The sequence below is a fragment of the Protopterus annectens genome, chromosome 3.part0 (genome assembly GCF_019279795.1).
Source record: "Protopterus annectens isolate FY-2018-M chromosome 3.part0, PAN1.0, whole genome shotgun sequence".
Classification (NCBI taxonomy): Eukaryota; Metazoa; Chordata; order Ceratodontiformes; family Protopteridae; genus Protopterus; species Protopterus annectens.
Genome location: NC_056731.1, coordinates 1,838,142,212 through 1,838,167,460, shown reverse-complemented (window position 1 = coordinate 1,838,167,460; position 25,249 = coordinate 1,838,142,212).

The following is a 25,249-nucleotide window of genomic DNA, read 5'->3' as shown; positions in this document are numbered from 1 at the left end:
ATTTCACATGATGAATAAACTGAACTTTAAAGACAGGAGTGGATTGGGATTTCCAATTTTTATAAACAATTTTCCTTGCTATAGAGAGGATAGGCCATAGTAAAAATGTTTTTTTTTAGGAATGATTTCAGGAACATTACAAAGGATAAGGGAGTAAGAAATTATAAATTTGTCATTCCATAGAGCTTTACAAAGATAAGTCTAACCAAAATGGGGAAATTATTTTGCAATTAACAACCATATGTATCCAGTCAGCATCAGGGTATCCACATCTCCAGCATTTCATTTCATCTTTCTTGCACATTATTGCTAGTCTATGTGGGGAGAAAAACATCTAGATAAAAATGTCCATGTGTATACACGCCAGAACAAGAAAGATGTGGATTCCTTCACCGACTGTAAACAAAGTTTTTTTTATATTTTTATGAGAATATTTGTTTATTAACTTCACTTGAACAATTCCAAAAAGAAACATATGTTTTCATAAACTCATTTCTGAGAATTTTATAAATAACAGATATGTATGAAGTGTTCTTGGATGAGCTACTAAAAATATTGGATTTTATCTCAACAATTAAGTTACTCTTACTGTACGAGTCTAATGAGGATACAAGCTTAATATATATATATATATATATATATATATATATATATATATATATAAAATCCTTACAAATTTGGATGTCTACCCAGTTGCAATTTTGCAAACTATATCTGATGATCAAATAGTCTGCAGAACTTATTTTATTAGCAAAGAGAAACTGATTCCAATATAATAGGTCACTTTTCTTAAATTCTAACATTCTCCAAGTATCAAACATTAATTTGTGTAAGCAACAGGAAACATAATTATTAATAAATGTTTAATTAATTAATTAAAAAACATAAGCTTTTTAAACAACAGCAATATTTGGTTTCTAACAGGTGTAAGAACATGTTTTGACCTTTCACTTTGAATGTATATTTTTAAAATTCATATAAAGATGTTATGTATTTGAGTATATGCTTCAAACGAGTATATGCTTCAAACAATGTCCTATTAATATTAAGAAGTAAGACGTCATGTCTTTTTTTTTTTTTTGCAAAATGAAAACACACACAAATGAGCAGTCCAACACTCCACAAAGTATTTAATTGTTGTATAAAACAGTGAGATAAAAACGGCAGCAAAATAAGTCATACAAGTGCTTTCGTCCCTCTAAAAGAGGATTCATCAGATAAAGTGATGCTTCCCCCCAAGTTACTTATATACAATCTGTCCTTAATTGAAAAATACTTAAATTTCATCAGTTATTGCTAATACAAGAATATGAAGGACAATTCACTGGTTACAACCTTTTATTAACCCATACAACATTGTTGAACCTTAAAACAAAACTTGCAAAAAAATATGCTTTTATAAAAAGTACATATCACACATTATTGTGAACTTAAAAATCAACATTAAAAGCAGAAAAAACACATTTCTGTTTTTTCTTTCAAAACAGGGGTAATAGATACATAGTCATTTAAACCAGGAGGTTAAAGTAGCATTTAATCTCAACTGCCAGGCCAGCTCCCTTTTCAACAATAATCTCTGCCAGTCACCCACTCTTGGTACAACTTTAATGTTTTCAAAAATGCTAAAAAGAAATATTCTCAAGTCTATACACACACAAGAGAGTGTTTCTATAGGGCACTAGTCTCTTTTTTGTTGTTTACGTTATACAAATGTTCCATATATCATCATTTTAAATGCCCTTTCAGTCTTCCCAATTTAGAAAGCCGGACAGTTTTCAGTACCCCATGGTCAAATCTAGGGTGGTCAAAAAAAAGAAGTTATGTACTCACGATAACGTTCCATCTGAGTAGTTGTACTTTATTTGTCTTCAACCTGTGAGACCTGTGGGTTATGGATCCATATCGGATCTGAGCCGGCAACTTTCGCTAGCATCAGCTCCGAGCTCCAGACTCCTCCCCTTACCCATAACACCTTCACTGCCTTCTACCCCCAGATCGAGTTTGATGAACTCGTACCGAGAACCCGACCCGATAAATATACTTGTGACCTATACTGCAGCCCATAGGCTGATCATGCACCAAGGTCTGGGGGAAGGAGGGAGGGACGGTTGAAGACAAAGTACAACTACTCAGATGGAACGTTATGGTGAGTACATAACTTCTTTCACTGAAGTAGTTTACTTCATTTGGTCTTCACCTGTGGGACAGAGTCCTCAGCTACTAAACTCCTGGGAGGCCCTCATGGAAGGATATTCCAGAGCACCACGGAACCAAAGGATGCTCTCCTTCTGGAAGTCAAATCCAGTTTGTAATGAGAAATAAATGTATGAGATGAGGACCAAGTAGCTGCAGAACAAATGTCATCCAAAGACACTCTAGACCAAAAGGCCACAGACGTAAACATGGACCTAGTGGAATGAGCTTTTACCTGACCTGGAGGGGACATGCCTCTGTCCTTATAGACCTGCAGGATGCATGAAGAGATCCATCTAGCTATAGTGACCTTGGAGATTGTTTCTATAAAACCCTTTTTGGGGAACCTACCAAGTGATCAGATTCACGGACATTTTTTGTCCTGTTTAAATAGAATCATAACTGTCTATGAAAATCCAACATGTGGAGTTTGTATTCCATCTTGTTCATAAAATTAGGAAAAAACACAGACAAATTAATAGTCTGATTGATATTGACTGGTGATGCCACCTTAGAAAGAAAGGATGGATTGGTCCGAAGGGAAATCTTTATGAAAAATCATGTACGGAATTTTGATGGACAAGGCCTGCAATTCTGAAACCCTTCTTGCAGAGGTAATAGCCACCAGAAAAGCTGTTTACCAAGATAAAAATTTTTAGATCTGTAGTGATGGCAGGCTCGAAAGGTGGAGCGACCAAAGCTTGAAGAACCATAGTAAGGTCCCATGGGGGAACCGGATCTTTGACCAAGGGGTGTAACAAAAAGGTGCCTTTGATAAAGGTTTTACACAGTCTGGAAGATGCTAAGGAGGCAGAATTTTTGCCCACATGAAAATGAGAAATGGCAGCCAACTGAACAATAACAGTAAAAGAACTAGCTCTGTGCTGGAAAATATCAGCTAGAAAATCAAGAATAGCAGGAATAGGGGCTGTGAAAGGGTTTAAACTCTTTTGAGAGGCCCAGAAAAAAAAACATTTCCACTTGCTGCGATAAACCTTTCTGATCAAAGACTTATGAGCAGCTACCAAAACAGATCTAACTGAGGAGGATAGTCTGGGAGTCCTAGCAATTACTGGAACTGGAGCAGCCAAACAGAGAGCTTCAGGCTGTCCAGACTTGGATGAGGCACCCCCGAAGGGTGTGAAATTAAATCCTGATTGGGATCTAGGATCCAAGGTGGAGCCAGAAAGTGAGACCAAAAAAAGGGAAACCATACCTGGCGAGGCCAGAATGGGGCAACCGACAAGCTTTCTGCAGAAAACTCGTAATGAGAGGTACTGGTGGGTAAGCTGACCGGGAGGCCAAGCATGAACTAGAGCATCTCTGGGGGACTCCCCGGCAGGGTGTTCAGAGCAAAAAACTTGCTGCACTTTGCATTGGAAGGAGATGTGAAGAGATCGCAGCAAGGTTGACCCCACTCACTGAAGATCTGTTCTGCTACTGACAGTTTCAGAGACCACTCTAAGGCATCAGAATGGTCAGACTTGGCCTCTTCGCTAGAATGTTGGACCGTTCCGGAATGTGTGTTGCGATGAGAAAGTGACTGGTGGAGATCGCCCATTCCCACACTCTCATGGCCTCGTGACAAAAGGGGTAAATCTGGTCCCTTCCTGTTTGTTGATATACCAGACTAGTGACATGTTGTCTGACTGAATAGCAATCGTCCCTAGAGGAAGAAAGGCATAAAGGGCCTGCAATGTTAGAAGGACTGCCCTCAACTCTAGGACTCTGATATGCAAGCTGGACTCTATGGGGGACCACAGACCTTGGACTGTCCTGCCCGAACAATGCCCCTCCACCCGAGTTGAGAGGCATCTGTGGTCACTATGGTTTGGGCCAGGGCTGGAACAAAGGGTCGTCCCTCCAAAATGTCCAGAGAGCTCATCCACCATATGAGGGACGACTGACACACTCGAGTTGAACAGGATAAGTCAATGGCAGTTCCAACAGGGACCACTGAGCCGCTAGCATCCACTGAAGAATCTGCATGTGTAACAGAGTACACAGGAGAAAAGTTATGGTCGCCGCCATCGAGCCTAGGGCCCTCAACACCGATTCCGCCATTGGAAGATGAGAACGGTAGATCAGGGAGACATGCATCCTCAGGTTTTGAACTCTCTCTGAAGTCAGGAAGATTTTGCACTGAAGAGTATCTATCCTGGCAGCAATGTAGTCTATCACCTGTACAGGATCTAGGAAAGATCTGGAGGTGTTGATTGTGATCCCCAAATGCAGGGTAAGTGTCAGAAAATAATCCCTGGTTTAGGAGAGTAGACACCTGGTGGGAGCAGTGAGGAGCCAATTGTCCAGGTACGGATAGACCTGAATCCCCTGAAGCCTCAGCTAAACCGCTACTACCATCACATTGGTAAACACCCTGGGGGCTGTGGTGAGACCAAGGGGTAGGGCTCAAAATTGGTAATGATGGACTCCTAGCTGGAAGCGGAGGAACCTCCTGGAGCTTCTGTGCATTTTTATGTGATAGTAAGCATCCTGGAGATCGAACGAGCACATCCAGTCGCTCTCTTGCAGGTACGGCATGATTAACTGCAGCGTGACCATCCGGAACTTCTCTTTGGCAACTGACAGGTTCCGGGTAGAGAGGTCCAGAATTGGCCTAAAGTCACCCATTTTCTTTGGCACCAAAAAGAACCTGGAGTAGAAGCCTGATTCGGACTAATCTGGGGGGACGGTTTTTATGGCTCATTTTACTAGCAGCTTGGAAATTTCCTGTGCTGCTGCCTCCCTTTGCATGGGTGGTACGTCCGGAAGTGTCTGGGAGATATGGGGGGGACCCACGAAGGGGATAGAGTATCCCCTGGATATGATTTGAAGCACCCAGCGGTCCGTTGCTATGAACTCCCATGCCGCTGGGTGTAGGGACAATCGTCCCCTGACTGCCTACAGAATAGAGCAGTCGGGCAACCCCTCAGGGTTGCTGCCCGGGTCTGCCCGAGAAAGGTTCTTGAGACCTGAAGTATGCAGACCCCCTCTGCCTCTGGGCCGGCATCCATTCTATCCCCCTCTACCTCTGGGGGAAGAAGAGCCCCGAGTGTCCTGGGAATACTGAGATTTCTGGAACCACATCTTCTTTTGCCCTCTCTGGTTCAGAGAAAAGGACCTTTGAGGGTAAGAGAAGCAGATCCCAATGGCAGACCGTGTCTTCCCATCCTTCTCACTCTGGACTAATGTCTCCTTGATGGACTTACAGAACAGTGCAGAACCGTCATAAGGGGCATTGACAAATGACACCTTGAAGGGTTCGGAAAATTGATATAACCTGAGCCAGGCATTATGCCTCATGGACATGCAGGACCCAGCCACCCTAGCCGCTCCTTCCGTAGCATGGGAGAAGAGTCGCATGGACGTATTAGATACCGCTTTTAGAGTGGCCATCCTCGCGGAGAACGAAGCCTTGTCCTCCTGCGACATGGACTTGGGGGGGGGGGAGACTCCTCCAGCTCCTATACTAGGTCGCGTTGGAGTCTAGGGACATGGGCTAAATAATTCAGAGCCCTGATTGAAAAGGTAGCTGAAGCGTACATCCGCTTCCCTATATGGTCCATCATCCATGACGCTCGGTCAGGAGAGTGGACCGAGGAACTCTCCTGGGTGAGTTCCTTAGTGGCTGCTGCTACCACCATGGCGTCCATGGAGGAGCCCTTATTCCAGGGTGGTCTATCAATGGGAGGGGGGCTTTTATCTGGTCACTTTGGGATAAGCTCCATGGTGTCCGGCTCCTTCCATACATGCGAGATGACCAAATCCACCAAAGGATCCACAGGAGGGGACACCCAGGAAGTAGACAGGCCCATGCCGTAAGCCTCCAGGAACATAGACTCAGCAGAACAGGGTTTGGGGGCAGACCAACCTCCCCGCTGACGCAGGATCTCCATGAGGTCTCCAAAGAAGATGACCTTGGGAGGTGATCTTGGGGAACCCTCTCCATCATCTAAATCACTGTCCTCGGTGAGGGACTCGGGGGAGTCTAAGTGCCTCCTCTTGCATGTATGCTTGCGAGGCACATCTCCGGTGGGGCTCTCTGGGGGGCGCTCACAAGCCATTTATTCCTCGGGGGGAACCATCGTGGGCTCTTCGAGCATGGGCTGTCCCTCTGGTAAGACAATGGGGACCATAAACAGAGTCGAGGGGGTCTGGGAGGAGTCCGAGGGCACGGTCAGGGGTCTCGATCTGACAGAGAGGACCCTTTCTACCACATCAAATGCTGAAGGAGAAAGAACCTCCTGGGAAAACAATAAGGAGGCTAGTCTTCCCGGGTCTGACATGAGAATCAGAGCCGGGCCAGAGGTGGACAGAGCTCTGAGGGAGGGAACCTGGCCCAAGAAAGTCGAAGCCGATGGAAAAGGTTCCACTCCCTCAGATCTGACACCTAAGCTCTGGCTCCAACAGCGGCTCGGATCCGAGCTGGTTGGATCTGAAACTCACCAGGCAGCTGTTGGCATCGAGGAAACAGGTACAGTTGGATCCGAAATGCTCCAGGCAGCTGTTTGCGTTGAGGAAACAGGTACCGTTGGGGCAGACCTCCTGACCAAAGCCAACCTCGAATCAGAGTACTCCGAAGCCGAAGGTCAGATCAGAGAAGGAGAAATAGGCTGAAAGAAAGGAAATGAGCTCCCCCCCCGAGGGAGGGGAGCTGGCAAGACCCCCATCTGGATCTGTGTACAGATAAAGCGCCTCATCATCTTATCCAGATCCATATCCAACAAGGAGCGGGTTTGACCATGATGAGGCCATGGACTCAGACCTAGCGGGTCAGGGTACCGAGGCCCGAGAGATTGGACGAGTCTTCTCTGGCTCTGGGGAGAAGCTCGGAGATCAGAGCCGAGGGGCGTCACAGTCTGTGGAGTTTTGCTGGGTGAATTGAGGTCCGGGGACCTCTTCCTCTTTTCCCTCATTTTTGACTCTCTCTCCCTTTCTCTACCTCTCTTCTGCTCTGCTACCACAGGCTTAGATACAGAAGTTTGAGCCCCAGCCTGGGAGGGAGGAGAAGCCAGAGGAAGAGAGGAGGGAGAGGCAGCCACAGCAGGTGCTATGACTGAAGCCGAAGACGAGGAAAGTGAATCGGAAGGAGAAAGAAGACCTTTGAGGGCCAACTTGGCCTTCCTATCCTTTAGGGCATGGGGGTTGAAGCCCGCAAAAATACTACAATTCACACTAAGGAGAGCCACACCCAAGCACAACACACACACAGAGTGGCCATCCGCTGGGAATAGCTTATGGCCACACTCTGTGCAGCACTTGAAAACAAGCTTTTCAGCCATGCTAAGTTAGAAAGAAAGCCTTGAAAAAATGACAGGCAAATGCTTTCTAAAGGATCACACACACACACACACACACACACACACACACACACACACACACACACTAGTCTATAGAAAACACTGAGGGGATACACCACAGAACAAACTACTCAAACTACCTAACACTAACACTCGACGCCAAAGCGATGGGGAGGAGAAGGAGTACCTATAATAATCTAATCTGATGAAAAAGAGAATTTTTTTTACTCACAGAAAGTTTAATAACCCACTACTAGCTGGAGCTCAGAAGACACGATGTGAAGCATATCACGGCAAACAAAATCTGGGGATGGAAGGCAGTGGAGGTGTATTATGGCTAAGGGGAGGAGTCTAGAGCTTGGAGCTGATGCTAGCAAAAGTCCAAAATAAACGATAAAAATCCCAAGACAGGGCGCAATGTCACAAACCACAAACACAACGACCACAGCTCACCAGGGCACCAAGGAATCAAGCAAAGACGTGTCAGTGAACATAAATGAGAATTTAATACGAACAATCCACTGACTAAGCGCTTTCGCCAAATGCTGGCATCATCAGAGTCAGTGAAGGTACACAACTACTCCTATTTTATACAAATTACTAAAAACAATTAGTTGGTTAATAATTGAAAAATTGAACAAATCAATCAATAAAACCACCAGTTAACATCCACCTTAAATAAACATATATAAATAAATTTTCCAAAATACAAAACTTCTCCAAATTGATGCAGCAGCAGTGAATACATAAATACATATAAATAAATTGTCACCATGACACCTAAAATATTTTAGTGTCTAAGAAACATCTATTTGCAACATATTTACAAAAACAAAAAACAACATGTATATGTAAATAAAAAATTATTAAATTATGTATATATATTTTATTAAAAACTTTTTCATTTTAAATGTCTATATGATGTATAAAACATGAACTAAGGACCCCAGTGTGTTAAACCAAACCAGACTTTAATTTCAACACTGGTTTAATAGAAATAAAGTCATTAATACCAGGAAATTTTGTAGCATTCAGTCGAAGCTGCCATTCCAACTCTTTGATCGCTACCTTGTTACTAATATCACCCCCCTGGTCAGGAAGAACTCTATCAACCAACAAAAAATAGAAATTTTCTGAATTCATTGCATTTGCAACTGTGTAAATACAAGGCATTGTGATCATCTTTATTCTTTAAACACCGCAAATGTTCACCTATTCTGTCACGCAGTCTACGTGTGGTCATACCCACGTAGAAAGCGTCACAGGAACTACATGAAGCGATGTATACCAAATTTTTAGTATTACAGTTGCATAACCCTGGACATGCCAAAGTGTGTCCATATCCTTTAACACACAAATAAGCACCTTCAGCAATGAAACGACAACACCTACAACTACCGCACTTAGTCTGGCATTCTTGTTATCTACCCTCTGTTGTACTTCTTGTGCCATTTGCATGTCCTTCTTCACTACTGGCATAACAATTTTCAACCTCTCCTGCAAGTCTGTAAAGTGTAGCAATATACTTTTACATTGGGGTTTATTTTCCTCCCATGTCAATTTTGCTAAACCCAACAAGCCTTTGGCATGTCTCCCATATAGAAACTCAAATGGGGCAACTAATCTAGAAGCTTGGGGGACCTCTCTTACAGCATAAAGGTGGCAGTAATGCAACTGATCCTATTTCTTACCTTGTTCTGTAGCTTTTTTAGCACAGACTTCATAATTTTACGAAACTGTTCAACTAACCTATTAGTTTGACGGATACCACAGGTGAACAGTGGTAAATACCTTATATGTAGGACATTACCAGCACATCACTGTGGCATTTTCAGACATCACCATTCAGACTAATGTTACCCAGGAACATCAAGGGTGTAAAAAACTTAAGAACCTGCTTAGATAGTCTTTTTGCCTTTATGAGTTTGTAACACACTCGAACGGTTTTGTGACTTGCACTTGTTTACATCAGGTAGTGACTAGTGTCTATTTAGATGTTAGGCTAACAACTGGCTGATTTTATGGTTGTCTAGTTTAATTTTAATTTTAATATAATGTGAGTGATTGATCTCAAGTCCTGTGAGCTTGTGTTTTAACTTTAAAAATGTTTATTCATGGTTCAAGGTGTGCCTGATTGGTTAATTGAACCTTTGACTTAATACTGCTGTATATTTAAGCTGCTGTTCAGTTAAATAGGTTCATAGGTTCATAGGTTCATACTAGGCTATCTGCCCGAGGGCATTTACAAGCCTAGCCCATAGTTTTAGCTTACGCCCACCCCTTTAGTATGGGGAACTATACCCATTATTTTGCTGTGCCTCTGTTGAGCAGTGACACTGAGGTAATCCCTGGGGTATATCTGCGATCTCCCATCCATTGGTCAAGATTTCTCTTGAACAAGGCCAGCAGTGCTCTGCCTCACATATACGGGATTTTATTCCACAGCATAGGAGTCTTTGGTGATGAATCTATCCCTCCAGCCGTCCTATTAATAGCGTGTCGAGGTTTAAGTCTCCGCCCTTGTGACTCTGATGGATCTAGATTTTTTGAGGTGAAGCATATTCATCAAATCTGGGTTTGACATGGCCTTGTATGTTAGGCAAAGGTCACCTCTGAGCAAGCGGTAAGCAACTGAATAGAGCTGGAATTCTTTCAGTCGGGCAGCATAGGACAGATGTTTGAGACCCTTTATCCTTTTGGTGAGGAACTTTTGTGGCCTCTCCAGCTGCTGCAAGTGTCGGGTCAGATACATTCGAATGGGGCATTGTACTCAATCATTGGTCTGATGAGTGATGAGTATAGGAGACTATGACCTCCCTTGATCTAGATGAGAATCCTTCATGATAAGGTGGGCAATGTAGAAGGTCTTCCTAACTACTTTAGCTACATGGGTGTCGAATGACAGACTACTATCAACCTGGGTCCCTAGGTCCCTGATAACTTCTTCTGTGCTCAGTGGATTGCCACCTATTTGGTAGCTAGGGGTAACCTTGTTTTTTCGAAGGGTATGACTATGCATTTTTGGCATTTTAACCATGCCACCACCTTTTTATCACGCACTCCTTATCTCAGCATCTAAAAACTTTTCCAAAACACAATTCTCCCTCCGATCGGGGAATGATGAATTGTCATCCGTCAATCCCAACTGTTGTTTGTTGTGAAAAATAAACTTCCGGCTAAGTTTTTCAAAAACAACACAACATCAACTAACCAGCAATGTCTAGTTTGAAATACTTCTATGTCTGTGTAGTTGTATATACACACCGGGTCATAACTTCTAATAATCTACGGTGTGTTGTGTTGTCAACCATACCACATCCAAGAACTTTTATTAACCAACTAATTGTTTTTAGTAATTTGTATAAATTAGGAGTAGTTGTGTACTTTCACTGACTGATGATGCCAGCATTTGGCGAAAACGCTTAGTCAGTGGATTCAATTCAATTCTCATTTATGTTCACTGACACGTCTTTGTTTGATTCCTTGGTGCCCTGGTGAGCTGTGTTTGTGGTTTAAGGTGGCAGTAATGCAACTGATCCTATTTCTTACCTTGTTCTGTAGCTTTTTTAGCACAGACTTCAATTCAGACTAATGTTACCAAGGAACATCAAGGGTGTAACTGCGAACACTTGCAACACAGTTTACAACTGTGAAAGATGCTCCCAGTGAGTTGACATGTTGCTGCACACTGACATTGCCTAGTACCTCTACAAAGTGTATTCACACATACCACATTTCTGTAACCTGGGGACATCAGGCTTGCAACAGACACAGCCTTCACAGATATGCATGTGCTCAAAGTTTATGTATATTCCTAGCATGTAGGAGTTTATGTATATTCCTAGCATGTAGGTATCTATCTATTTATCTAGCTAGCTATCCAATGTGTGATGGTGGGGGTCACTCATGTACCATTTTACACACTGGAAAGATATCTGCATTCTTTGGCAGGTTCCACTGGGAGGTCAAAGGTGATGTCAGTACACATAATACAGGATAAGAACAAAGTGACACTATCAGCAACTCTAACTATGGGCTGGGCAGAGCATTCTCCTCCCCCATGGCTCAGGGGACTGTGAAGGCCCAGTAAGGACCTTATGCATTACCTGTTTTTAGTGAAGTGTGTCCCGTCCATTTGAGTTCCACACATTGAATATATACAGTGGAAAATACAGCCAGCATGCGACAGCAGCACAACCTCCAAAGTGGCTACATATGGGAATGGGGAGATGAGCGCTGATGCCCATTGGTGACCTGAGGCTCAGTTATTCCATGATATGGGTGCAGTCCTAGGCATCAACCAAAGATGGTTGGCATGAGGAAATGCAGAGCTTTCCTCTTTTTGTCGTTTAAAGTCAACAATATATGTACATTTACACACTGGCAGAACATATAAAGTTAGGACAAAGGCAGATTGTAATACAAAGAACTTAGTGTATGTTGCCCTATGCACAGTCTGTAATCAGTTTTACATAGGTAAAACAAATAGTCGTTTAAGGGAGAGATTGAAAGACCATCTGTACTGTGCACATAGGGGTTTAACCTACAGTGCCATTGCTAATCGCATGATTGCGAAAGAGAGAAACATATTTTTATGTTCTCAGTGTTAGAAGTTATACCCCCTAATGTTAGGAGAGGGGATTTGACCAATGCTACAGAACAGGCAGAGTTGAGATGGATATTTAGACTGAGAGCACATCAGGACTATGGGCTGAATGCTACAACCAGCCTTAAAATCCAGAAGGCTGAAAAAATAAGTTTTAAAAAAGTTTTAAATAATATTGTAGAATTTTATTGCATTGTATGTTTTCTGTGACGTAAAGAGGTATGTTTGTAAAATAGTTTTTAAAGTAGACAAACTACTAATGACTTAATTATGCTTAGTCTTTGAAATGTACTAGTATCAAGTAATTCATTACTTAGCAACCATAACTGTCTGTGTGTCTACTGGTTGGGGTGGTTTAGAAGAATAGTATCTCTGTAATGAGTTCATAGGTTGGTACTAGGCTATCCACCCTAGGGCCTATACAAAATCTAGCCATAACAAGTCCCAGGCTATTTCTTCCCAGAATATTTACTTCCCTGGTCCCCTGTCTAGCAGGGCGACTGACGTGATCCCTTGGGTGAATTTCCTATCTCCAATCCACTCTAGGTTCCTTTTGAAAGGGGCCAAAGAGGCACTCAGCTTGACATGTATGGGCAGTCTATTCCAGAGTATGGGGAGTCTCTGGGTCAGGAATCTATCAGTCATGGTGTTTTAGTTAAGTATGACCTGAAAAAGCAAACGTGGTCATTTTTTATTAAAGTCTTGGCTTGTTTTAGCTACTCGCTGTGTTTCTGCTGTGGTTTTTGATGTTTTTTCTACTGAAGTTCAAATGTTAATATAAACAAAACATTATTGTTCTGGTTATATTTTGTGTTTAATGTTGTGTCTGTTCTTCGATTTGTGTTTTTGATTGTTGGTATCCCACAATTCCATTCCACTGGATTGGGAGGGTTACATGATTATGCATGCAAATTTTATGTTAATCAGCATAAAGAGTTTTTGCCGGTTGTACCTACTTTTCATAGTACAGATTTTTGATGTTTCCAGGCTGAGAGGTATGCTCCGTACATCATCTCACACACACACACACACACACACACACACACACACACACACACACACACACACACACACACACACACACAAAAAAGAAAAGAAAATGCATAAGTTTAAAACAGCATGTATGTTTACACACATATTTTAAATAAGTAGCCGGTGAACCAATGCATTGTACCAGACTACGCTATTTATAAATCTGTCCCTACTTTCTAAACATATTGGTAATGTATTATTGCAATCTAACCCATATGTGGAGCTGTGCATAAACTCAAGCAAAAGTTAAATACATGCTATATCTGATCTGGCATGCAGGTGGAGCCGTTACCTGATTCAGGCAAAAACAAAATAACATATTATTCCAGTCTAACCTACAGGTGGAACTCTGCATAAAGTCATGCAAAAGCCCATCAACCGCAGAAATAACCTTTATAAGCTTTATATTTATTATTATTATTTAGAATGCTTTTTATTGAAATTGGCTTTGTGGCTCTGTCTCTCTATCCCTCTCTGGTTCTGTCTCACTAAGCCAATTTCAATAAAAAGCACTGTAATAATGAGAGAGAGAGACAATATTTTAGTCTAAGTAAAATACTGTCCCTCTGTCATTAGCAAGACAACACACACACACACACACACACACACACACACACACACACACACACACACACACACACACACACACACACACACACACACACACGAGAGAATACATGATCCATATAGTAGAGCTGAGAATGACCAGAACACACACATTTGAGAGAATACATGATCCATATAGTAGAGCTGAGAATGACCAGAAGCCATAAACTGCAGATATTCCCCTCTCTATCTCTTTCTCATTAAGAAGCATGGGCGACAGTAGCAGCAGTAGTAGTAATAACTTCCCTATTGTTCATTTTTTTTAAGGAGGTTTGGAATTTTTTTGATAAGTAAAACTTTTACATCTCACATGAAACACTGTATTAGTCATATAATAAGTTTAATCATCTATTAATGTGTTGGTAGTCTAAGAGTAAGTTAATGTGCCTGACAATGTATTTAGCATTTTAGGAAGTAGCTAGTATTGTAGGCATATTACGTTTGCATGTAAGCACTGACAGGCTTAGCACCTGCTTGTATTAATTTGTTAAAAATGAAACATCTGGTATCTCATTACCACAATCATCTGCAAAACCACCCTTGAATGCTTTTCTAAAATCAGTTTGTCTGGTCTTTTGTAAAGTGTTCACTCTTCTTCCTCATTTTTACTTTTTAAAGTGACTCAATAAAAAAGGATTCTTTCTTTAGAAAAAATAAAAATATAAATAAAAAAAAGATTTTTTTTAAAGCTACCACTAGCATTCACTGACTGCTCATATCATCCCAACCATCCAGATTATTACAATCTGCAAGAACTATGAAATAATTAATTGAGTCATCTTTACCAAACAGGCAAAATTATATTGCAATAAACTTCTCTTGATGAAAAGAAATAAGGAAGGCGGGCAATAAAACCAATGCCAACCCAATTCCTCATGGCAGAGCTTTTCAAAAAGGTTGGGAATTCCTTTCAAGATGGAGGAATGATTAGTCCCAGTAATAGCTCTCTATCCAAAATTAAATTCCATGGAAAAAATTCTAATGTTAAACCTTCTACCATGAAAAGAAAAGAAAAAGTATAGCTGAATGTCCATCAGTTGAGTAGGAATGTTTACTTCAAGGATTTCGACCAGTTCACTCTGGAAAAGTAAGCCAGCTGACCAAGTCACCTAATTTAAATCTGTCTGATAGAATGACATTTTTTGGCAGGAATACTTTTACAGAATCCACATTCATTCAGTTAGGAATTTCAGCCACTTTCACCCACACTTCAAGAACTGGCAATTAAAGAAAAATATTTCAGACCAGCCATTTCACAACATGAATGTTCACAAAACTTGATTAAGTCAACATCAACAGAAAATGTAAAGCAATGAAACTTCTTTCAGAGATATTGAGCTTTGAATACCAAAAGAAATGCTAGCATCCTACCTGATCAAGCATACTCAAAACTCTGGTGGAAAGTAACATCAAAACAAAACAGCTAGATGTAGTAACCAGGAAAAAATATTACCCCAGGATTCAATAAACAGTGTTATTCCTTCACGGAATGAGTGATGTCCGCTTCCACATAACCGTAACAGCAGTGCTCCTTACATATTAATGAAGGCGCACTCCTGATAATGGCTTTGCAGACATGAACACTATTGAGTGCAGGGGGCATGCTCCAGTAGTGCTTGCATATCCAACACAACCCCTGCACGTACGGCACTTTCTAACTGCTGTCAGTGTCCGCGGACAGTGAAAGCAGGTATTTAAATAGGAAGCAATGGAGGGTGTGTGTATTGTCAAAGTGCTGTACGGCACTTTCTAACTGCTTTCAGTGTCTGCGGACACTGAAAGCAGGAATTTAAATAAGAAGCAATGGAGTGGATGTGTGACAGGTACTGTCACACACCCCCTGCATTTCAAAAATGCTGTACGGCACTGTCACCATACGTCTGCACAAATCTGGACAAAGCCTAAAATGACAGAGGGCATACCTGTCAACCTCTCAGAGCAAAAAACTAGACAAGCATAAAATGATGGGGGGGGGGAGGACAAATAGGGACAGATTACAAGTACTGACCCTACAAACCTAGAAAATTGATATAGGAACAGGGTCGGTATCAATATAACATGTACGGAAGGATTAGAAGTCTGAAACTCAAATGAGTATGCCATTATGTAGTGACTTCAGTACTGATATTGCCCATACAGACATAGAATGACAGGTAGTACATTACCAAATATGACTTACAAGGAGTATTGATACATATAATTAAAGTGCTTTTATTCATTTTTTTTCCGTTCCAAGTAAAGTTTAAGTGTAGCTGAGTGGGTTTGCCAGCTACGGCATTTTGCGCACTATGGCCCTCTACTCAGCATTGGTTAAACATCTCATAGGAGCTAAATACAAACATACAGCTCAGATCCTTAATGGCAAGATAGCTTAGTGGTTAGAGTCCCAGCTTTGCATGTAGCAGTTCATGGTTTGAGTACCAAAACAGGCCCTCTATTTTTACATGGGAAAGCATTGTTAATTATTTTTTTATTCTAAATTATGTAGTAACTTGTATTTGTTAACCAGGGTAGTGTAGCTGGTTCAAAATGGAAGTGTCAGTGCATATAACATGTGAAATCACCCATGTATACACAAGTGTCCCATACAGTATAGTCACACCCCATTGTAATGTAATGAAAGCACAGAGGGGACATCATGTAAAGTAAATCATATACATTTAAATGTCAGTAATGATTAAGTGGCTAATCCGCGGTGGTGCAGTGGTAGCGTTGTTGCCTCACAGCAAGATGTTCTCTCGTTCAATTCTCGGCTGGAGTGTGAGGAGTGCCTTCTGTGTGAAGTCTGCATGTCCTCCCCACAGTTGGGTGGGCGTTCGAAAGACATGCATAAATGGGCGTACCTTCGTTGAAGTTTGGACATCGAGCTGGCACCTCGGCGTTCGTGAAAATCTACTGCCAATCATTAGCGGACCGGAGTTCCGCTGTGGCAACTCCTAACCAGGAAAAGCCGAAGGACAAATAACAACATAATCCTGATATATGTTTAAAAGGAAAACTGAGCATTGGTTAGCAGTGGTCAGCTCTGCTTGGCCGGTTTAAGCATTGCTTAGATGTAAATGCTAAGCAGCAGTCAGCTCAGCTAAGCGGATTTGTGTACTGTTAAGCAGTGCTCAGCATTTACCCCTTTAAACACTGTTCAACTTAGCGGATTTGAGCACCGTACATTTTTAGAATGGTCCAATGACAGCAAAGGGCAGGAATATGGCCTTATTTAAAGTGCACAGACAGGAATACAGCCATAACCTGTTGTAGTCTGATCTCTGCAGGAACCATGTCTGGCGTTGGAGAGGGAGCGTGCTTTCGGGCATTCTGGAGTCCAGGGTCATGACTGGACTCCTCATAGAAAACCATGACGACAGATTGCTGCAGGGCCAGTAGAGACCTGGGACCATCTGGCACGAGACCTCACCAGTGCCACTGGAATTCCAAGAACTTGTGAGCAGGTACGGCATCATTATGCTTACCTAAAAAGAGTAGGAAGGGTGTGCTCTTGGCCCAGTGGATCCAAGAAGCTCGGGCACGGAATGCTCCAGTAGTTTGTAAGTATCTCCTGCATAGCTGTACCAAATTTTAGCCTAAGTATGTGATACACAGGTATGCATAATGTTTGTTTCTCCCCCCTAGAGGTGCAGTGGAGAGGTCGAGTAATGTCGAACCCTATGCCAACAGACTGACAAGGCTGTGCTGACAGGCTGGTAAGTACAGATCTACCCTGCAGTATATAGTGAAATAAATAAGAAGGAGTAAACTGTTTACTACCAGTAGTTGTAGTGTGTTCTGTATCTAACGAATAAATAAAACTTTGCCAGACCAATATTGATCTACAGGATATGCAGTAGTAAAGCACTGTGTCATATAAGTAAAATAAAAACATATACCGCAAACATTTGTGTTTACTCTGGTATGTTGTTGTAGAAATAGAATGTGTACAGGTTCTTCACAGCAAATACAGCTTTAAAAGCATGAATTAACTGGGGTTGTTCTGAGAACCAGCTATTATGCAAAACAGTAGATTGTGGAGCTGTAAAACAAGATATAAACAAAATATGAACTATATTATGCACTAAGATCTGAACCGTGAAAAGTAATGTGTAATGTATTATAGTGTGTCCTCCTGCAGCATTGTCTTGTGTTAACCTTTGCTTTCCAAAGGATTAATACACAGTACACTGTCATGCATGAATCTCAGGATTACAAGGTCAGACTGTCTAACTCAGAGTAATAGGCAGAAATCAGTCAAACAAAAGACAGCAGTTTCCCTAGCTAGTGTGATACGAAATAACCTTGTTGTTCATTTTAGCACACCCAGGTATGGTTTGAATCCAGGGAATGGTACTGAGAAGTGGGCATAAGAAATCTTGAATATTTGTAGAAACAGTCAGATAATGGTATCATACATTTTTCCACAGGTCTTACAGGTAAGGAAATGCTTGTAGTAGCTGTATGAAGGGTATACCAATACACCATGTACAACTGTTCCACTGTCTAACGCCATGCCAGCAAATGACAGTAGGATAGGTACATACAACATGCACTCTTCCCGATACATTTCTCTCAAGTGTCATGGCTAGTGGTCACTGCCGATAACCATGGACACAGATAGGAATCCAGGTGGAGTATACCAGTATCAGTGCAGGGTACCCCTTCTTTGGCATATATGTAACCCTGACATGTATCCAGAGTTGTCACGGTTTGCCCCATACCATTCCAGGTTGATACTTTAACAGGTATGTTATGTGCTACAGAAGCTATGGGCCATAGGTAGATGTAAAGTGAACCAGAGAAGAAATGCTAGTATCCCTTAACTAAAGTTAATGACCATACTTTAAAGAAATACATAGTCCAGGAGAGTCAAATTTGCAAGGACTCTTGGTCTTTTCTTTCAAATATCAATGCACTAGACTTTCATCCAAATTATAACTTTGTCACAGTTGACGTAAAAGATTTATATTCCTTGATACCTCATTTGGAGGGAGTAGAGTGGTTTAGTCACATGATGCGCAGTAAGAGTGCGTCATCTACGGAAATATCTCTCATCGGGGAGCTTATTGACATTGCCCTTTTCCAGAATTTTTTAACCTTTAACAACAGGTTTTACTTACAAAAAGTCAGGGTGGCAATGGGATCACCGTGTGGTGCTAGCCTAGCTAATTTAGTAATGGCTTATTGGAACAGCACTTCATAAGGAACAACTTACAGTTTGCCAACCGAATTGTATATCACACAAGGTTTTGAGATGACATCTTCATGATCTTTGATGGGGACAAAAAAAATGCTTCAGATACATTATCATATTTTAATAGCACTACACAGTTCTTCACATTCATATCCACTTTTAGTACTAACCAAATAGCTTATTTGGATGTTGACTTAAGGATATGGTGAATAAATGTTACTGTGCTAAAATATTCTGAAAGGAGACATTCTAATGCATTCCTTCACTTTAGCAGTTGCCATCCCCTACATCAAAAACGATCAGTTGTTAAGGGACAACTAGTAAGGGCTGCCCGCATGGTAATGAAAGATGAGGAATTCCTTATAGAATGTAATAATTTAAGTGAGATGTTTAAGAAAAGACGCTATCCAGAGTCATTGATTAATGAGCTAATTAGGGACGTCCAGAATAAAAGAACTACTGGTTCCCTTAAACCAATTTTATGTATTAAGGATACAGTGGTTGTCAGTGAATTGGACAGTACTAATGTGGTTCAGACGAAGGTGTATAGTACAAGTTCACTTATTACTAAATACAGTATCAGTGCTTCAGCCATTTACTCTATTATCAACAAGAATTGGTCATTGATAGTGAATGATACTGTGTTAAGACAAAAATTCAGGAACCACCGAGAATAGTCCTCCAACGAGGGCAGAACTTAAAAAGTTTATTACAAAAGAAACCTAGGGGCCCTGGTATCCAAAAAGGCATGTTTAAATGTAACATGTGTAATTACTGTAAGTATATGGATATAGGTCAATGTTTTACATTAAGAGGACAAAAGTATTTGACTCAATCCAAGTTGGATTGTCAGAGTAGGGCAGTAGTATATATGGCACCGTGCCAACAATGCCCGGGCTTTTATATAGGGAAGACTGACTGTAGGCTGAGAGAAAGGGTCTACGAACACATGTATTACATCAGTAGATTAAAAAAAAAAAGTGCTTTGGCCCGTCATGTTGACATATACCCTGACCACAACTTCAGATTTAGAGCTATTGATAGTGTCAACCTAGATGAGAGAGAGGTGTCCCCCAATCACTCCGGCTAGAAAGATTTGAACTCAGGTGGCAACTGCGAATGAACTTTTGCCAATTTCCTAGCTTGAATGAGGTTTTTTCCATATTGTGTGTTTTGAAACTGAAAAGCCTGGAGAGATAGGAGCGAGATAAGCCCACAGTCGTATTATTAATAACTATTTTATAAATGTAAAACTCACGTTAAACATTGGTGCATTCACATTATTTTATTCATGCATATGTTCATTTTTAAAATGCATTTCCGTATGATTCATATTTGCATTGCTGGTCGGAATATAATTTTATTATTATATATATTTTTCTGGTTAGTGCTATTGTGGCTAAAAGTTTTATTGTAGTGGAATTTTAAAGAAATAAGTTGTACACATGTTTATGGGACATTTAGGATCAAAAGGGTGATTTTGTTGGGAAAATCTATGGGAAGTTAGGATATGTATGTGAAAGCTGGGACCATGTGATATGTGGATCTATTAGTCATTGGCCTTTTTGAAACCACATGATTTTATGAGTGGATTTTTTTAAACTGTACCATTTTTATTGCTTTTATCTGAAGAAGGCTCTCTATTACGAGAGACAAAAAGCGCTTCAATAAACCGTTGTCATTTGCCAGTTGAGTGAGCTTTCCTACCATTTCTTCTTTAGTTCATGTTTATTTCTTGTTCAGTAGTTTGGTTAGAGGTAAAGTGAGGGCAGACCAGTAGAGTACTGAGCAGTACTGTTGTGAAAAATAGAAGCCTATACAGTTATTAATGGACTTTTTCTCTCCTCACCCCTCATCTGCATCATTATTATTCAGATACTATGGGTATGTTTTTCTCAAAACTTAATGTTGGGACTTATGTTCTATTATTGTTCATATATTTAATTGGTTGCATATTAACATACCTTGTTCAAATACCATTGTTGGCAGCCTGTTGCAGCCTGTTGCCATTAATGCTGTTAAAATGCTTACTGTTGTTCGATTTATGCATGTGTTCTGTTTGCTATGCAGCTGTTTCATATCTGTTGGTTTGGGTTAAGTGGAACACCCATGCATGCTGTTGGTTTGGGTTAAGTGGAACACCCATGCATGCTGTTATAACTAATTTTGAAATGTTTTGTTCATGACTAACCAATATATTTTGTATAACCTCAACACCATAGCACGTTTGGGAAGGCAGATCCCGGCAGATCCACCTGTCCTGCCTGATCTGGCCGTGGCACTGGGCCCCAGCATGCCTGGGATCCAACCGGAAACTTCCTCCTCTGCTGGTCCTGCACCACCTTCGGGTGGAACCACCTCAGGGGCAGGGCCCGTCCGTCCCTCCAGGCGCAGAGAGGAGCCTGTAACCTGCCGTAAAGTTCTGAGGTATGGTGCACAGCATCATCCGCTCTGAGTTGGATGGATGACTGCACCAGATGGAGGGCCGCCTGGCACACCTGGAGGGGCAGGCTGCCCCTGTTATCCAGCCCCCAGCACAGCCATCTTTGGGGCCATGAAGTGCAGTGGTGACTGTCCATTAGTGGGACCTCAGTCCCACTATATCCATTTGGGGGCGCAGGGACCTCGGATTCCAAACCATCATCCCAGTCCAAGGAGTTTACCCCCCCATGTGTCATATACCACCCTTGTCTGTCTACGAATGCACCCTATCCTACCCACCCTACCTCCCCAAACATACCTACAGCCCTTCCCCAACATCCCACACTCACCTTAATAATAAAAAAGGGCCTCTGTCCCGCAAAAAAAAAATCATTGCCCCATACATAGATCATCATTTCGCCCCCATGACCAGGAATGTAAATCAATCTATACTCAAATTACTGTACAAATGTATGTTACCAAAACCCCACCCTGTGGGTTGTAAGGCTGTACATTCCAAATTTTCTACATTAGTCACAGCTGTTGCTGCAGAAGAAATGTAGAGCTATGGTCCTTTCCTACACCCGTCCTGCACATCCCTAGCTGCTTTTCCTAATGTTTTACCCCCTGCTTGCCCCCATTTCACCACTTTCATATCACCTCTTTTTTTCTTTAAAACTAGTGTGGGTGTAAGCAGGAATAAGCACCACTAAGCAAAGCTAAGAGGACTTAACCATCTGTTAGCATCCCTTAGCTTCACAAAAAAAATGCGCAAACCCACGTATAACTGCTTAAAAGTGCTTTAATCACTCTGGATCCATCAGCTCTCATTCTACCCAGCAACAAAATAATCAGCCCTGCCAAGTCTCGAACCCAGGACCCTATGCACTACAATCACAGCATGCATTTGCAAATATATCATGTATTACAGAGATGTAACCATAGGGAAAAGCAAACATCAGTGAGAAATTGTCCACCCACAACCTGCACCACTGTCACAGCAACATACCAGTACCCCAACTGAACTCCAGAGTATAATGACTGTTTGAATAAACATATCCTGATTGCCAGTCATACACTAACCTACATATACTGCCCCGTCACAGTGTACTGGGAATCCTGAGGTGTTACAGGATATTTCTCAGTCTGTACCTACAAACATATACAGCTGATAGACCACCAGCGGCTGTAGCAGCATGCACAGTCAGACCACCAGCGGCTGTAGCGGCATGCACAGACAGACAGAAAAGGATCTATGATGCTCACATCTTCCTCTCTCCCTATGCAGCCCAACAAATATTTACATACTACACTGCTACACAAATCTTGACCGTCTGGTAACAATGGCCATACATACATAACTCTCAACTGTACAGATTTCCACAGAATGTCCAGAGTGTGGGACCATATTTATGGCCATGGCCTCATAACACTTCTGGGAGCCTGCTAAATCACTTGGATGATATCAGGAGTAGTCACTAAATAATGATATACCATACCTCCAAACCTCTTACTGCAAGACATATTGACAAATGCCTGACATACTTGGGGGACAGGGAACCGAAAAGAGGGACATATCTTACATAATGGTGTTACAAACTGAAACAATTGATGGTGTTACAGGGTTTGTTGTAACTAATCTAAAGGATATGACGTCTGAAACACAAATGGATGTCAACATTTAGTGACTTCGATCCTCACATTATCCTGATTTCTCAAAAACAAAATTGTCTGAAGAACAGACCAAACATAAGAGGCAAACCTCTGGGCATTCTGTGGAATTCTGGACAGCTGAGAGGTATGTCATAGACATATTACATTCAGACGTCATGTCACGCAGAAAATGCATGTCCAGACAATCCCTGTTAATCTAGCAATCTTCTGAGTGTAAAACAGCAATACTTACAATCTGTACCTAATTCTGGAACTTTGTCCCCCATTTTATTGGGCTTTCTCCACATTTCTTGTTCCAAGAGGAATTTCCACCTACCCTCTGTGAAGCTGTAGCCCCCACACCTCCATAATATCCCCCTCACAGACAAGAAAAAGGGCAAGGCCCACATGAAGGACTTAATTATAGCACTGTGTTGCTATGGCATTGGCTAATGGAAAGACAACACAGCTGTTCTGGATGCAATTACCAAGTGGGAGACAGCAATTGGTGCAGTGGCCATCACCTGCTCATGAGCATTACTTACAAAAGGCAAGCTGCTGCCTATGCAAAACAAGTCTGAACCTTTCTACACAAAGACAGAGTGCGGCTACACAAACCTAAACATTTGCATTATTCGGAGAAAACTCTTCAGCACTATAACATGGAATGGAATGCAAAAGGGGGGATGCAATACTGTGAAATAGGAAGTTAAACAATAGGTCTCAACAAGACTTGCTGGACTCACAGAGTGTCTGTTGCTCAATACTGATTGTGACACTGCTAGGCCAGCCACCTGGGATGTTGTATATATCCATATGTCACCTGTGAATGCCACTATGATACATATGCTTGTCTTAGAAATGTAAGAGACCTACATAGAGTATGTGCATAGTAAACAACTGGTGCAGACGTGTGTGTTGAACTGTATGTTATATACTGAGCTCATATACCTTTCAAATGTCCAGAGATTTGCAGACTGACCGCATGTTTGCCTCATATTTGTAGTCAATGCCTCATACAGTTGTGTTTTGTCTGGCAAATCACTGGCAACCCAGTAAAGACCGAATTCATATCATAATAGTATACATTTGAATGTCAGATGTCATATCATTCAGAGTACTCCTGTGAATGCTAAACCATCTTTGCTAGCAACTAAGTGTTACAGATAGATTTAAAAAGTGTCACTATTGTCTGGCCTTTGTCCCCCATTGATGTGTGCCTTTGCCCAGATGTCTTGCTCTAACAGGAGCTGGGAGTCTTAGCATGAGACTAATGCCATTGCAAGTGTACCTTGTCCTGGAGGATGCTGACATTTGGGCAGTCACTGAAACCTGGCTTGAAGCTGTGTAGAGCACACTCACCTTGCCAGGTTGCTCATCCTATAATACCTTTAGACCCCAAATGGAGGGCTGCAAAGCCAAAAGAGGTGGAGTTTTAAACTTCCTCATACACATACACATCTCCAGGCTGGTCAAATAGTATGATGCATGGGAGACATCCCAAGTGCAGCTAACTGTTGACAAAACACCTATTCAAATCATAGCTAGCTACAGACCTCAACCATTACTCAGGACACCCACTACTGGACTTGAGACTCCTGGCAGAGCCAGTTCCTGTGTCCCTGGTGGGAGACTGAACTGTACATCCTGCCATGTACAGTCCACGGCTGTCCAACATAGTCCTGTGGAGGGCATCCACATGGCTTGATTGTGTGCATACACTCACACATCTCTATCACAGGCTGGTCACCATCAGACATGCACAGCTACTCTGCACATCCCAGGTGAACACCAGCCCTCCAGACACACACAATGTCACCCATATGGCCCAGCCTAGGTCTCTGGCAATCCCACACCACACCCTGTGCATGTGATGATACCAGTGCCACATCCCTGTTATCCATACCTTCGATGCAGGGACATGCTAATATGGGTCTGATACACAGGGTGAATATATTACAGTGTAGTAATGTAATGCACTGTAAAGTGTTGTCTGCTGGCAATAGTTATGAGTACACATCAAGGTGTATGTACTTTTTTAGCCATGATGCATTATTGCTGTTAGTACTGCTGACTAACTGTAGTGTCACGTGCTGTATTCTGTTTGTGTTCCAGGTGTCTGTAGGCTGTGGGCCTGCTGACAGTAGCTGCAATGAATATAGTGGAGTGGAAACACAGTGACCTTTTCATAGCCAAGGTACAACTGTATATGTACATGTTTACATGCAACACTGTGTGAGGGACAACTGGGGCAGACAG